The 13,284-nt window shown below is 44.9% G+C and overlaps 1 protein-coding gene across 4 annotated transcripts in view; it reads right to left on the reverse strand.

The window, feature by feature from the left end:
• The window catches only part of LOC119161351 (high-affinity choline transporter 1), a 96,640-nt gene that overhangs the window by 43,590 nt on the left and 39,766 nt on the right, over positions 1-13,284 (reverse strand). Inside the window, exon 1 of one of the 4 annotated variants that reach the window (XM_075879461.1) lies at positions 5,712-6,032. The exons of the other annotated variants lie outside the window; for them this stretch is intronic. The gene's annotated coding sequence lies outside the window, so the exon portion shown is untranslated. Of the gene's footprint in view, positions 1-5,711; positions 6,033-13,284 lie in introns of those variants that run through there. 4 annotated transcript variants of the gene reach the window in all.

Below are 13,284 nucleotides of genomic sequence, written 5' to 3' on the forward strand. Positions count from 1 at the left end.
GAAGAAATAAAAGTGGTCGAAAAGATTACTTGCGGCCGGCAGGGAGTTAACCTGTGAACTTCGCATAACGCGTCCGATGCTCCGCCACTGAGCAACGGTAGCGGTCATCCGCCGTGAACAGGTGGATGACCACGCCAGTACCTAATTGGTAGAGTATCGGGCATGTCGAAGGTTCCCTTCCTGCCAGGGGCAAGTTATTTATGCGTCCACTTTTCTTTCTTCACGTTTACATTACAATTACTTCAGATAACGTCCCCTATATATACTTTCCTTGTAATTATAATCTGTTAGTTGTCATTAATATTGCGCCTAACAAAGGAAAGGAGCCCTTAAATTTTCACCTTCCTTCACGTATAGTGTAAGAACTTCATGCGGATTTATGGAGTGAGCTGGGGGACATCGAACATTTTCAACGGAAACTTATTGGCAGGGGGGACGTGTCTCGTGGTGCTTGCAAGTCTTTCTCGTGCCGGCGGCAAGTGCTCCTTCTTAACTTCACTTCCCTTTCCACTGGTAATTACACATTTGAATCAAGCAACCGAATCCAACGGATGGCCAAAGGAACAAGTTTTTTCTTCGGAAGAAAGAGGAGTTCCGAATGTTCCTTCGAAGGAAAAGTTGTAAAACTAAGCTTTGTTGCATTGTACCTGTCCTGTGCGTTGCCGGTTCAATGACGCGTGAATTATTGCTATAGTAAAAGTGGAAGCCAAGAAAAAAAATGAGCTGTCCAATGATTGAGATTTGTTAGTAGATAGCTTTTTTAAATTTGTGTGAAATGTAGATCTCAATTAGCATTTAGATGCTCATATACACGTGTTGATTGCCACCAGCAGTCGACTTCCCTTACCCTTCTCGGCTTCATTCTCTGAAGCCTTGATGTGCTTTCTTTTCATTTATTGTTCTGTCTGTGTTCACAATTCTCCTGGATGTCGTGTGAAAACGCACAGCATTTAGAATTGGGAGACACGAGAAACGTATGGCAAGATTGAACCAAAACAACCATTGTGTTAGATTACTGCGGATTTTTGTACGGATACTGACATTTCGTTTTTTTTTTGCTTTGGTTTATGATTATTAATCCTGCGAGAATCAGAAACAGCACTAGTTCTATACGTAATACCGTCACAGCACACAACTAAAGTTCTCTGGGCTGTACCGAGAAGCTTTTTTCACGTTGGTGTTATGCGTTATCCTTGGACACTTTTATTATAGGAAGCCATTCACCAGAGTGAGTAAACATGAAAAGAAGCATTAAAATTCATGAAATTATTATCGCATTTAGTTAAAACATTCACATACAAACACATTTCAGTAAAGAGAAAAAACGAATTGCACTCTGATCTGCTATTTGCACTACTCTAGAATTAAGCAACTCAATTTTTGTTTTATCTAATTACGACAGTAACGAATTGAAAGAAATGTACGGTATGCGAAAACAAGAGAACAAACTTGAAAGGCAATCAGTCGGAGGACAGCTTGTTTACGAGCAAAATAAATATGCGGCGGTGAAAACATGGAAGAACGCCGATGTACTGAAATAAAAAAAAACAAATTTTTTACGACGCTTCGGCTTTCTTATAGAAGCTTTTTTGACAAGATTTTGATCAAAGCTCTGTGTGTTGAGCCAAAACGTCAGCAAACATTTTTCACCTCGGTACGCAGGCGTCCTTCCATGTTTTCACCGCTATTTCTTCCCGACCAGAGAAGATTTTGTTGGACCATAGACTTCATAAATACAGAGTGTCGTCTCATCTCAACGTATCAGGGCAGGAGTCTCAAACTCATTTCTGGCAGCAGGCCACCGTCGCGGAGTTTAGCCCCGCACGGGATGGGTCAGGGAAGGGTGTAAGAGCTGGAGGGGGGGGGGAGGGAGGAGAGGAAGGAGATCATGCGGGGGGGGGGAGGGGGGGCTAGTTGACACACATTGTCATTAAGTATCTCCACTTGAAGGCTGACTTTTTTTCATATCTAATATACCGGTAATTTCTGAAGGAGATTTGGGGCCAGGATTTTATCCCACAATATCTTAATACAGATTTCTAAAATGAGTTAAATCTGGACGCCTATTCTGAAATATGTTTTGTTTCATTGTTACACTTGAACACATGTTGATCACATGGGGCGTATACCTCACGAATGCAGTGTTTTAGAACAGTCATGCCTGTGTAGCTCCCGAACGCACTTATTATGAAAATAAAAAAAAAACACTATGGGAAGAATATAGTCACATGTGGGCCACGTGCGACGAGGTTAAGACCACTAGTATAGGGGATGCTATTAGCATTAATTGTAATGTTACTTTGAAGAAATAAAAGTGGACGAAAAGATAGCTTGTCACTGGCAGGACCGAATCTGCGACCTTCGAATAATCATTTTTTTTAGTTTATATATGCATTTAAAAGTGGGAGCTGCTAGTAGCTATGACGGCGAGTGGGAAGCACTCTTCTTCTGCCTGTTGGCATCACGCAGCACGTGACATTGTAACGAGATGGCAACTGGCCAATAATCTCTCGCGTACTACCCGAAGGCATCAAGTATGCCAGAACGAGACGCTCGCTATGGATGAAGGAAAGAAAGAGTCAATTTAAGCACTCGCTTTTTTCTTTGTTAGGCACAATATTAATGCGAACATCCGATATTGTCAAGGGAAGTACAGGGAATGTCATTAGAAGCAATCGTAATGAATATGTGCAGAAAGAAAAGTGGACGAAACAATAACTAGCCGCCGGCGGGATCCGAACCTGCAACCTTAGGATAACGCGTCCGATGCTCTACCAACCGCTATACAATGGCGGTCATCTCCCCGGTGGCAGGTTTGGTTCCTGCCAACGGCAAGTTATCTTTACGACCGCTTTTCTTTCTTGACATTTACATCACAATTACTTCTAATTACATCCTCTACACTTTCCTTGTTCTCGATGTATTTTAGTTCTTATATGCATTCTTGATATAAAGACATTCGGAAGTCCCAATACATTAACTCAACCAGACAGGCAGTCCTCCCGAAATGTTTAGCTTCAAGTCACCGACAGCTGCATTTCTTTTAATCACGACACTGAATGGGCAGGGATAGTATACGTGCTCTGAACTTAATATCAATCAGTGCCCCGCTAAGTACGCGTGCGTGGATTCGATCCCGGTCGCGGCGATCGTATTTCGATGGAGGCAAAATACCAGGGGCCCGGTATACTGTACGATGTCAGTACCCGTCAAAAAACAGCTGTTTGTCAAAATATCTAGCGCCTTTCACTGCGGCGTCCCCCATATCGTGGTTTCGGTGCGTGAAACCCCATATATCAATAATACTCGAGGTATTGAAAACTAACTTCGCCTCGGACTCTCCCGAGCTTCCGAGAACAGGACGTGCTTAGAAAGAAGCACATCAACTCAATCGGTCCCGTTACTCGCCGCATGAATTCGAAACTTTTGGAAGTGGTGCTATACGCATTCAACAAATTTTATTACAAAGCTCCACATGAAACTTTAACAAAAACTCGCAGATAATACAGCCAAGGACACTACAGGGAATGTTATTTGTACTCTTTGAACTGTATTGGCTGGAATATGAGTATTAAGAGAGTAAAGTGGGCGCAAAGACAACTTGTTGCAAGCAGAAGCTGCACCTACAATCTCCAGGTTACACACCCAACTATCTGACCAATTGAGCTACGGAGGCGGTCATCCCCTCGTCCACATTATCGTCTGTTTGAGTGCATGAAACCTGGGAGTATTAGTGTAAGCGCCACTCGTAGCCATGAGGTGAGTGTGGCAGATAAAGTCATCCCACGAGCGTTGCTGTACACGTGTATAACAAAAACGCCCCAGATGGCTGGCGCTGTTAGATGAGAGGACATATGGAGCACTCCCTTGACGTCAACGTACTTCATTCTGTTCTAAAATTCATAGCTGGGGCTTCTTAAGAAAAATTTACCGATATTTTTAGCGATTGATTGATTCATATGTGGGGTTAAACATCCCAAAACCACCATATCAGTATGAGAGACGCCGTATAGGGGAGGGCTCCGGAACTTTCAACAACCTGGGGTTCTTTAGCGTGCACCCAGATCTGAGCACACGAGCCTACAGCAATTTCGCCTCCATCGAAAATGCAGCCGCCGCAGCCGAGATTCGATCCCGCGACCTGCGGGTCAGCAGCCGAGTACCTTAGCCACTAGACAACCGCGGCGGGGCGGCCGATATTCTTAGCTGTATGACAGATATTGATAACATTTTCGACCTGCTAATTTGCTTTCTTTTCGGCATGATGAAAGGTCTACTTGAATCTTTCAGACATATGAAGATATGTTGGCATGCTCTTTATGCAATTTACTCTTGGTCCTATTACTCGCTTCGATGCGGATAGAGTGTAGGTATGTACCGCGACCATCGCATTACAGAGGTTCGCTTGTTTCCCGTATTCCCAGCAGCCACTACACACGAGCGTAACGACGAAGACACGTGCATATCATTAATTTCTCTCGTTCATGTCATTAACACATGCATATAATCAATTTCTCCATTATCAACACCACAATGTCCAACCACATACATGGCCATAGCCAGCATCAACGGTTTCTCATGGTATCGTAACGCCACGAGGTCATTTCGCGTTTCGTAGGGGCTTTTAATAGTAACGGTCTAAAAGGCCGTATAATAAGTGTTTTTCCACTTTTTCAAATACGTGCCACCATGCTTGTAGGTGTTTTAGAAATTTTGTATCTTAGAAAATGAGTCGCTACACCATCCGTCCTGCTGGTTGGCAAGAATGTGCAAGAAACAGAAAGAGAGAGCGGATACAAAGAAGAGTGTAGAAAACTGATGAGTTGCGAAGGCTCGCCATTAAAAGAAAGGTCATGCATGGTGCAGAAAGAAGGGAGGATGGAAGGTGAAGAGGCTTGTCGGAGAGAACGCCTCCCCGCCTCTTCTGCGACAGCGCTCGTTCGAGTGTCTGTCGATTGGAGCTGCGAAAAATCACTGAAGCGTGCTCCGGAAGGCGATTCATTGAAACCCTGTCTGTACACTGCGTGAGGCTCTCTTAGATCCTACAGTGACCGACGAAATGTTCGCTTTTGCTATAGCGACGTTTGTTCCTTATTTTCTCGTTTTATGGGTGTTGGTTAGTTAAACGTTCTTATGTAAAATCTTTCGTCATGTCAAGCACAAAATTTCATTTTATAAGTGTATCTCGACGGTAACACTACGTTACATGGACCTTCGATGCTTAAGTCCTTCGTAGAGTCGAAAATAAGCGCGCTATCGAAGTTCGTTCTTAAGTGGTCTTCGAATGTTGGAAAAAGTAGAGAACCAAAAGCTAACAGACGTCAGCTATACGAATGATCAAGATTTAGCTATATAGCTGGCTTATGTGAAGAGTCTACAGTACATATTCTACAAACAGCATGCGCGCTTCAGTTTCACTATAATGTAAATGTCAATTATACATGTCGCCCACCAAGAAACCTGCTCGAATGGCACAGTTTTACATTGATTTGGTCAGCGAAAGAGCTCTCATTACCCTACAGCCAGCCTTGACCTGACCGACGAGAGATAAGTAGGGCATAGGTGCCGTGCTATCTGATGTGACGTGCGCCACGGGGCTACCGGCGGAGGTCGAGTTCATGCAGCGCTGGCAGGCACCGACCGCACCGAGAGCCGCCAGTATAGGTGCGGGTCTCGGGGCCGTCGTGGCATGGTTCAAAGGGGTTTCTTACTCGGCGTCAGGCGGCGAGGCGCGCCCCCGAGGGGAGCTTGGTGAGCGGTGTCTGTCCGCTAGCGGCGGGGCTCCACCAGCGTCGTCGTCCTCGGACACGGCGGCGTGACTGTCTCGGCTACCAGGGACCGGCGGTCGGGTGGGAATGGCGCCGGCAGCTGTCTCCCCAGCGCAGGCTAGTACGTTTCGATGGGAAGTTTCGCAGCCTGAAACGTGGCGCAATCATCTAACACACCCAGCGGAGTGGTTCCGAGACGTCTTAGGTATTGTAGGATGGCGGGCTCCCCTCGGGTCGCTGGCTTCCCTAGACAGCAGCTCGCGGTGGCACGGTGCCGTCGTCGTGCGCCCCTGTCCCCGCGGCCTCCTTTCGCGGGCGCCGGGATTCGATCCATACGGCCAGCCGCCGCCATTGGCCCAGACGCATCGATCGCAACGACGAGCGCGGGCTCGGGGCCAATGGCGGCCGCCGGACGTCACTGCTGACGTCGTTGCACTCCGAATGGCTTTTCTTTGTACCGAGCTTCTTGGCGGGAAAAGAAACGCATTTTACGGGAGGGTCCTGGCCGGCTCTTCTCTCGTTTCGCCGTCAAGCGCACGATTTTCTTCCCCGCAAAGAGAAGGAAAGCGGGACGGGTTTGTTTCTCTGCTTCTAATTCGCCCCCGTTTCATGCCCGCGCTGACTCCGGCCACCCACGCACTGCGGGAGGAACGTCGCCTCGAACGTGGAAGACAGGACTACAGTTTCGAAATCGGCCCTTTGTTCCCGTGAAGTTTCTTGCTAGAGGCCCCGCGACCTTCGCGCCAGATTCAACGTTTCAGCCGTCTTCTGAGACGCGACTCTATTATACAGTCTCGGCTCGCTTGTGTGCTCAGAGTAAACGAAAAAAAAAGAACAATCGAAGTGATGATTGATTGATTGATTTGTGGGGTTTAACGTCCCAAAATCACCATATGATTATGAGAGACGCCGTAGTGGAGGGCTCCAGAAATTTCGACCACCTGGGGTTCTTTAACGTGCGCCCAAATCTGAGCACACGGGCCTACAACATTTCCGCCTCCATCGGAAATGCAGCCGCCGCAGCCGGAATTAACAATCGAAGTGACCGTCTTTGCCGAATTATAGAGAAATGAAAAGTGAATGGAGCACGTGACATGGAAAGAGATAAGTCATCATCACTGAACACGCAACGTGTCCGGGCTTCTGAAAAGCGGAACAAGATTCTCCGTTCCTCCGCATCCCATTTCCTTGTCCACAGATTCTTCCGGCCGCCATCGGGCATAATCGATTATAAAGATACATGAAAGGTGGAACAAGGCATTCTCAAACATGCAGTGCTTATCAATGGCAGTCTTTCGATAGCATATCTGGTGATAATGTATATATATATATATATATATATATATATATATATATATATATAAATATATATATATATATATATATATATATATATATATATATATATATATATATATATAAACTGTTTAGTGAAGTTCTTATCTTTGGGACATTGGGATGCTGCTTCTGAAATGTAACACAGTGGGCGCTTTTCATGTGCGCGAAGCAAGAAGCGTTCTCAGCCATATGAAAAGATTGGCATCACACTTGATGCTCTGAGGCTTTAGCATACTTGATGAAAGAAAAGCTAAATTAACTCTTAAGTTTTTGATAAGTAGACATTTTCCCACAAAATTCTTCGATTTAGGCCTCGGAAGCGTTTCAGGTTGTCGCAAATCACTTGACGGCCTGAATTCAGGGGAGTAATGAGGTAATCAATTTGATTCTACATCATACTCGATTTTCTGCAGTAGATTATTGCAACCTTCACACCACACATTTAATTCCTGTCGCATTTTAAGGCCACCCATTAGGAACTTTGAGCAAATACTTCTTCTTCGACTTTCGTAATAAGGCATCGGCTGATGGCGCAAGAAACCACCATCTTATTTATCGCTATCGTTGTCCACAGGCCCTTCTTTGCTCTAAGTCAAAAAGCTTTTTGAAAGAGAAGCAGTCTTGTGCCTTACTTTGTGCATTGCATTCGCCTTACACCAGCGCAATTTCTTGACGCATTATTGTTCCTAAAAAACAATAATGAGCACACTGGCTATACAGTGACATTTGTTGTGACGAAAATGAAATGCCTGTAAAGAATAAGAGTAAGGTCATCTCTCTCGATGCATCGCACACAAAGCACGCGCGTTCTTGCAATAAAACTTGATTTGTAGTCAACACCATTTCTGTATCGTCACCATCTTAATCCTCTTCGTGATTTTTGCTTTTGCATGCAGCCATGACTGCAGCCCACTCATCAACTCAATTATTTGTCCTGCTCACGTATTGTGTTATGTTTATATTTTACGACTGGGAAAATAAAGCGCTTTGCTAAATTATGATTATTTTTTACAGTAACCGTCCCTTGCACTATTCAAATATATTCAAACATTGGACTATTCAAATATTGTGCCATGTTATATCTATTACCGTAGCGAGTAACTATAAGGGAACTAAATGAAAGATGGATGCAAAGTTTGCTTTTTACGATATTTTCATGTGCCTCTCAGCATCTGTTCACTTGTAGGCCTATAGTAAGTTTTTTGCCTTTCCACCTTCTCTGTGATTATGACCTCTAAACTGTCTTATCTGTATATTCACCTCACTATATAACGAGACTCGAGGCAGCCCTGGTGTGGCGTGCCCGAACTAACTTCTTAGTGACTCCCCGCATTCAGCGCTACATACAAGGCCAGGACGGGTCTCCTGCCTATACGTGGCCTGCGGTGACTACGCGGTAAAGCTCACATTCTGTGGGATCGTGTGGGTGGCCATGTAGCCATGGGCGAGAGCTTCACATACCATACAAAACTAAAACCTGCGATTCTGGAGTAGTGCCTGGCGGAATCCTCCCCCAGTCATCATGAAGACACACACTCGGACATCTGAAATTTTCAACTCTTGCTTTTTCTTTTTTTAATGTGGAGCATTTTATAGGCGCACCTACTCGCAAATCCGGCTAGGCGGTGTCTTCTACACCCCGATTGCGCATGCTCGCGTCTCGTTCCAACTGTCGCTTTTTTTTGTGGTCGTGTCATATCGGCGTAATTTTTATTCTAACGCTTACATAAGAGTCAACATATACTCATACTTACTACGAGTAATTGCTCATGGCAGTCGGTGTAAAAAAAGACAATATTACGTTTCATTCCATGAATACAGTACTCGCAAAGTTCCCTCGCATTATGAACATCTCTTAAGAGCATAAAGTCGGAGTTTAATTTCCCATAAACACCACATGATCATGAAACACATCGTTGTAGAGGGCTCCGAAAAGTTCGACCACTTGGGGTTCTTTAACGTGCACCTAAGTCTATGTAAACGGACTCCAAACATTTTTACCTCTATCAACGATGCGGCTGCTGCAGCTGGTATTCGGTCCCACGACCTGCTGGTCCGCAGTCGAGCACCCTAGACCACCACGGCGGGTCTATTAAACGACAGCTTACCCGGAAATCCTACACTTTTTCGCGCCAAAAGTATATGTGTGCTCTTTTTCAGTGCTCAACAGTGAACTTCTGCATCACAGCGCTGGCTGTCATTGCACTGTTACTGTCCTATAGTGACAAACACACAAGCGAATAGTAAGCGCGAGAGAAATGGCGAAGAATTCCTAACAAAAAACTGCTCCTAATATCCCATATTTTGTCTTTGCTGTATAACAAAAAAAAAAAAGAGATTGTGATTGTATTTATAAAAAAAACAACCACAAGGGGTCCTTCTGATGTTTTTTGAGCTGGATTATTTATACAAATAAACAAACCCATCTTTTCATTTGTGCTATACTCAACAATCGATAGGTTTCTGCTATCATAACAAATTGACCATAGGTCATGTTTACTCTCGTCTGACATCACAAAGGAACTGTCAACCATACTTTTGCTGAAGTAACCCCTGGAAGGCTTCTTGAACTTATTCAAACCATGTTTACTTTCGCAAGCCTCTTTCAGTCGTTAGGCAGATAGCAAAAGCGGCAAGCTTCGACCAAATATATGCTTGCAAAAAATGTCTTCTTACAACAACGACCAAAGTTAAGCAGCTGCTGTTTTTTTTTCTTCTGAAATACAGCTATTCTTCTGAAACACAGCTATCCTCTTAGCAGAGGCCACCATGCCTTGTTATGCTTTTTCAAGGAATTAGTTCATCCTTTGGTCTAGTCTTTATTTTGATTTTCTCAGTGTTTAATTTGAATTGGCAGTTCCTGTTTGCCGAAATATATATTTCTGCTCATAGACTCCAGTCCGGTATTCTGAACAAATGGAAAAAATGGATGTGCACAATGCTAAAGATGTAAGAATCACCGCGACCTTTAAACAACACTCGATGATATACTATTAGGAAATTGTGTAATTATAAGACTGTATGAAAGGGCTATTCACATTCATCAAGGGTTATAAGTCTGCATTTTTTAAGAGAAGGCACGTTGCCAGAGGCACACAACACTTCCTACAGTTTCCCCGTTTGTATCCTGTCTCTTCGCGTACATAATTTTCTTTTGCTCCCCACTTTAACGCAAGGTCTATGTTGGGCTGAAACAAGACAAGACTATATGTTGTACCGACTCGTGCAATCTGCCACACTCGTAAACAAATTACATATCAGCGCGCTTCAGACTATAGGGCAGTGGGGAAAACACCAGATGCAGTTTTTGAAAACGGCGTGGTCCTCGGCGTTTCGTACGGTATCAGTGCACACTTTTTCATCAAAGTTCTCGGTGCCCTTTGCTAAGGTGCTCTACAGACTAGGGCGTTTTTGCTATTTTCTGTGAGTATTTCGAAATGCCCGTAGGTCCCAACGTGAAAGCGGCCCGCATCGGGCTTGCTAACTAATGCGACCTAATGGACCTCAATAGAAGTTTTCGATTCATTTATCTATCCATCCATACAAAGATGCAGTAAAACAAAACTCACGTGGTATTATGACATTCCTGACGGTATCTGACAACGCAGGAGTCGCAAAAAACGCGCCATGAGAGGCTTTATGCGGAACGCATGCGTTTAGCTATAGTGGCCCGCAGCTTCAGAAATAATAAAACGTTGCTGACAAAGCTAGACAATATTCGCACGATTTACTCGTTTGTTGCCATTAACTACGCCTTGTTCGAGTAAGCTGCACCAGAGGGACTGGTCTTTAGCTTTTTTTTTGCGTGAGCCCCCCCCCCCCCCCCCCATCGATTAGCATGTGTTGAAACATATAACTGCAGAACAAAATATCTATCTTTCATAATAGTCCTTCATATCTGGGTGATTCTGAAGATCGGTATCAATGTAGCTGTCAAATCGTGATGCCAAATTCGCTAATCAATTTTTTATATATGAGATAAAGGAAACACGTTCGTTCTAATGACAACGTTAGGCAACATTTTGTTGCTTAACACTGCATATGGTTTGATTACTCGATGCTGTGATTACTCAATACTTCACACTTTGATCTTTAGCACTGGATAGGTGAGATGAGAACCACAAAAAGACAGGCGCAAGTATCAACTTTTGCTTGATGTTTACTATCGAACACATCGATTTTGTTCGATTTTACTGATCTCGGAAAGATATTTATAGCACTTGTGTAGAATGCTGAATACATATAATAAAGCTTACTGGCATGACATGTCACATTGAATTATGTTTTCCAGGAGAAATGAGTGTTAATGCAAAAAGACTGAGATATAGGGAAAAATAACCGGCAGTAATAAACTTAACTTCCAACACCGTTTCATGCACGTCTCATATTTGTGAAAAAAAATAATAATGACAGTGAATAAGCACAGTCGATGAAATACCCAAGGGACCTGCCACGACCATCGTGGAAGGCTGATTTGCGAAGGCTCTCTAGTGAATCAAATAAAACTGTCGCTTTCGTTATACGCACACTGGCACTAGGCTAAACAAGGAAACAAATTACGCTGCGATAAAATTACGGCCGCTGGGCAGGGATAATATGTAACGATTCCATTCCTACGCTATTAGTCTTGGCGCTTCGCCAGTGGACTCAGCCGCACTTCTACATCAATGCGTATAGGCCTGTCGTGAATAATCGTTGATATGAAAGGAATATAAATGATTGAAAACGTATATAGTTGCCCCGGAAGTGTAACCGGGACTTGTACAGGCAAACTCTGTATAACTAAAGGAGGGAGTTGATTTCCCCAGCCTCGGTTAGCTTCTACATTAGCTAAGGAGGGAAGGTGTTTGAGGTTCAGAATGGGTGCCCCTCGATGACTCGAGTGCTCGGTGGCAGCGCGAAGGAAGAGCCGTAGTCCGGTGAATAGACGCTTTATTGCAGCCTCTGGCGTCTTTTCAGGTCCAAGCCCGAACCTCCTCTTCATTCCACATTCCGACACCCTCTTTTCAACCCTCGGTTGAACAAAGGGTCTACACACAAGTCAATTACACGTGTGGGCTGACGTCACCACAACCAACAGCAAAAACACTTTTATAACAGGCACTGCATTGGTAAAAACGATGTTATGAAATATAACACGAGAGGGGATAGGTTCTCAGCGTGTCATAATCTCTTCCATGTCAGGCCGTGCTGGCCTTCGCCGGCTGACCTCCGTCGGTAGCCGTTCTCACGCTCGAGCTCCGTCAGCTCTCTCATTAAACGTTGCTTCGTAGAAGCCCCCTTAAGAGCGATGAGTACACCGTCAGTCCCTGTGTGCTGACCAGGTGTGCATGCGACAGCGAGGCGGGTAATGACGTATAGCGGGGTAGGACAAGCTCGTCTCCGTACCGCAACCATGGTCAGCCCAGTGGTCGCGTTCCTGCGGCATTCTCACTGCACATGTGCACGCCAACAATGACTTAAGCTCAGACGATCGCCCTGCGGATTTCGTGCCACCGCGATCTCCGACGACAGCGCAGCTCTGGCCGACCGGCTCGCCCACCGCCATCTCCTGACGCCGTGAAGCTCTCGCTTAGTGGTGCCCCGTCCTCGGACTCTTGCGACCGTGTCCACCTTTCCTATCTTCTCCATATTTCTGTGTGTGGGTCTCTCTGTCCCTTACACTATTTCTATCCCTATCTCTTTTAATCCTCCCTATTCCTTTTAATCCCTCCTTACCTCCTTCCCTCGTGCGCCACTGTTGAGGTGTCGCACTATGATGCAGACAGTCATGGGACTCACTTTTATCTTCTTTCCTCTTTTATGAATCACTTACTTGACGTGATTATTCCAAGACGCGCTTCCGAGTACGTTTTCCCCTTCTAGTCCCAAACGGGGGCGACCTTGATGGCTCCGATCGTAAACCGTGTGAACGAAGGAGTCTCCTTTCTTTCCCGTGCGCGGGTCTTCCTGTTCGCCTTCGCGGAACCAATCGGCGTCTTTAGTTGACGGGTCGAGAACTCCGCGCTCCGCAGTAGCTGCGCTACCCACAACACGCCGCTAATAGTTGCCTCATACTAACTCCTCCCCCCTCAAGAGTGTTACTGGATACACGATGTATAGTAACACGATAAGAAAAAACAAAAAAATCGCTAAAAAATAAACTCACTCTTGGTGCGCGCACATGGCTGAATCAATT

The sequence above is a fragment of the Rhipicephalus microplus genome, chromosome X (genome assembly GCF_043290135.1).
Source record: "Rhipicephalus microplus isolate Deutch F79 chromosome X, USDA_Rmic, whole genome shotgun sequence".
NCBI lineage: Eukaryota > Metazoa > Arthropoda > Arachnida > Ixodida > Ixodidae > Rhipicephalus > Rhipicephalus microplus.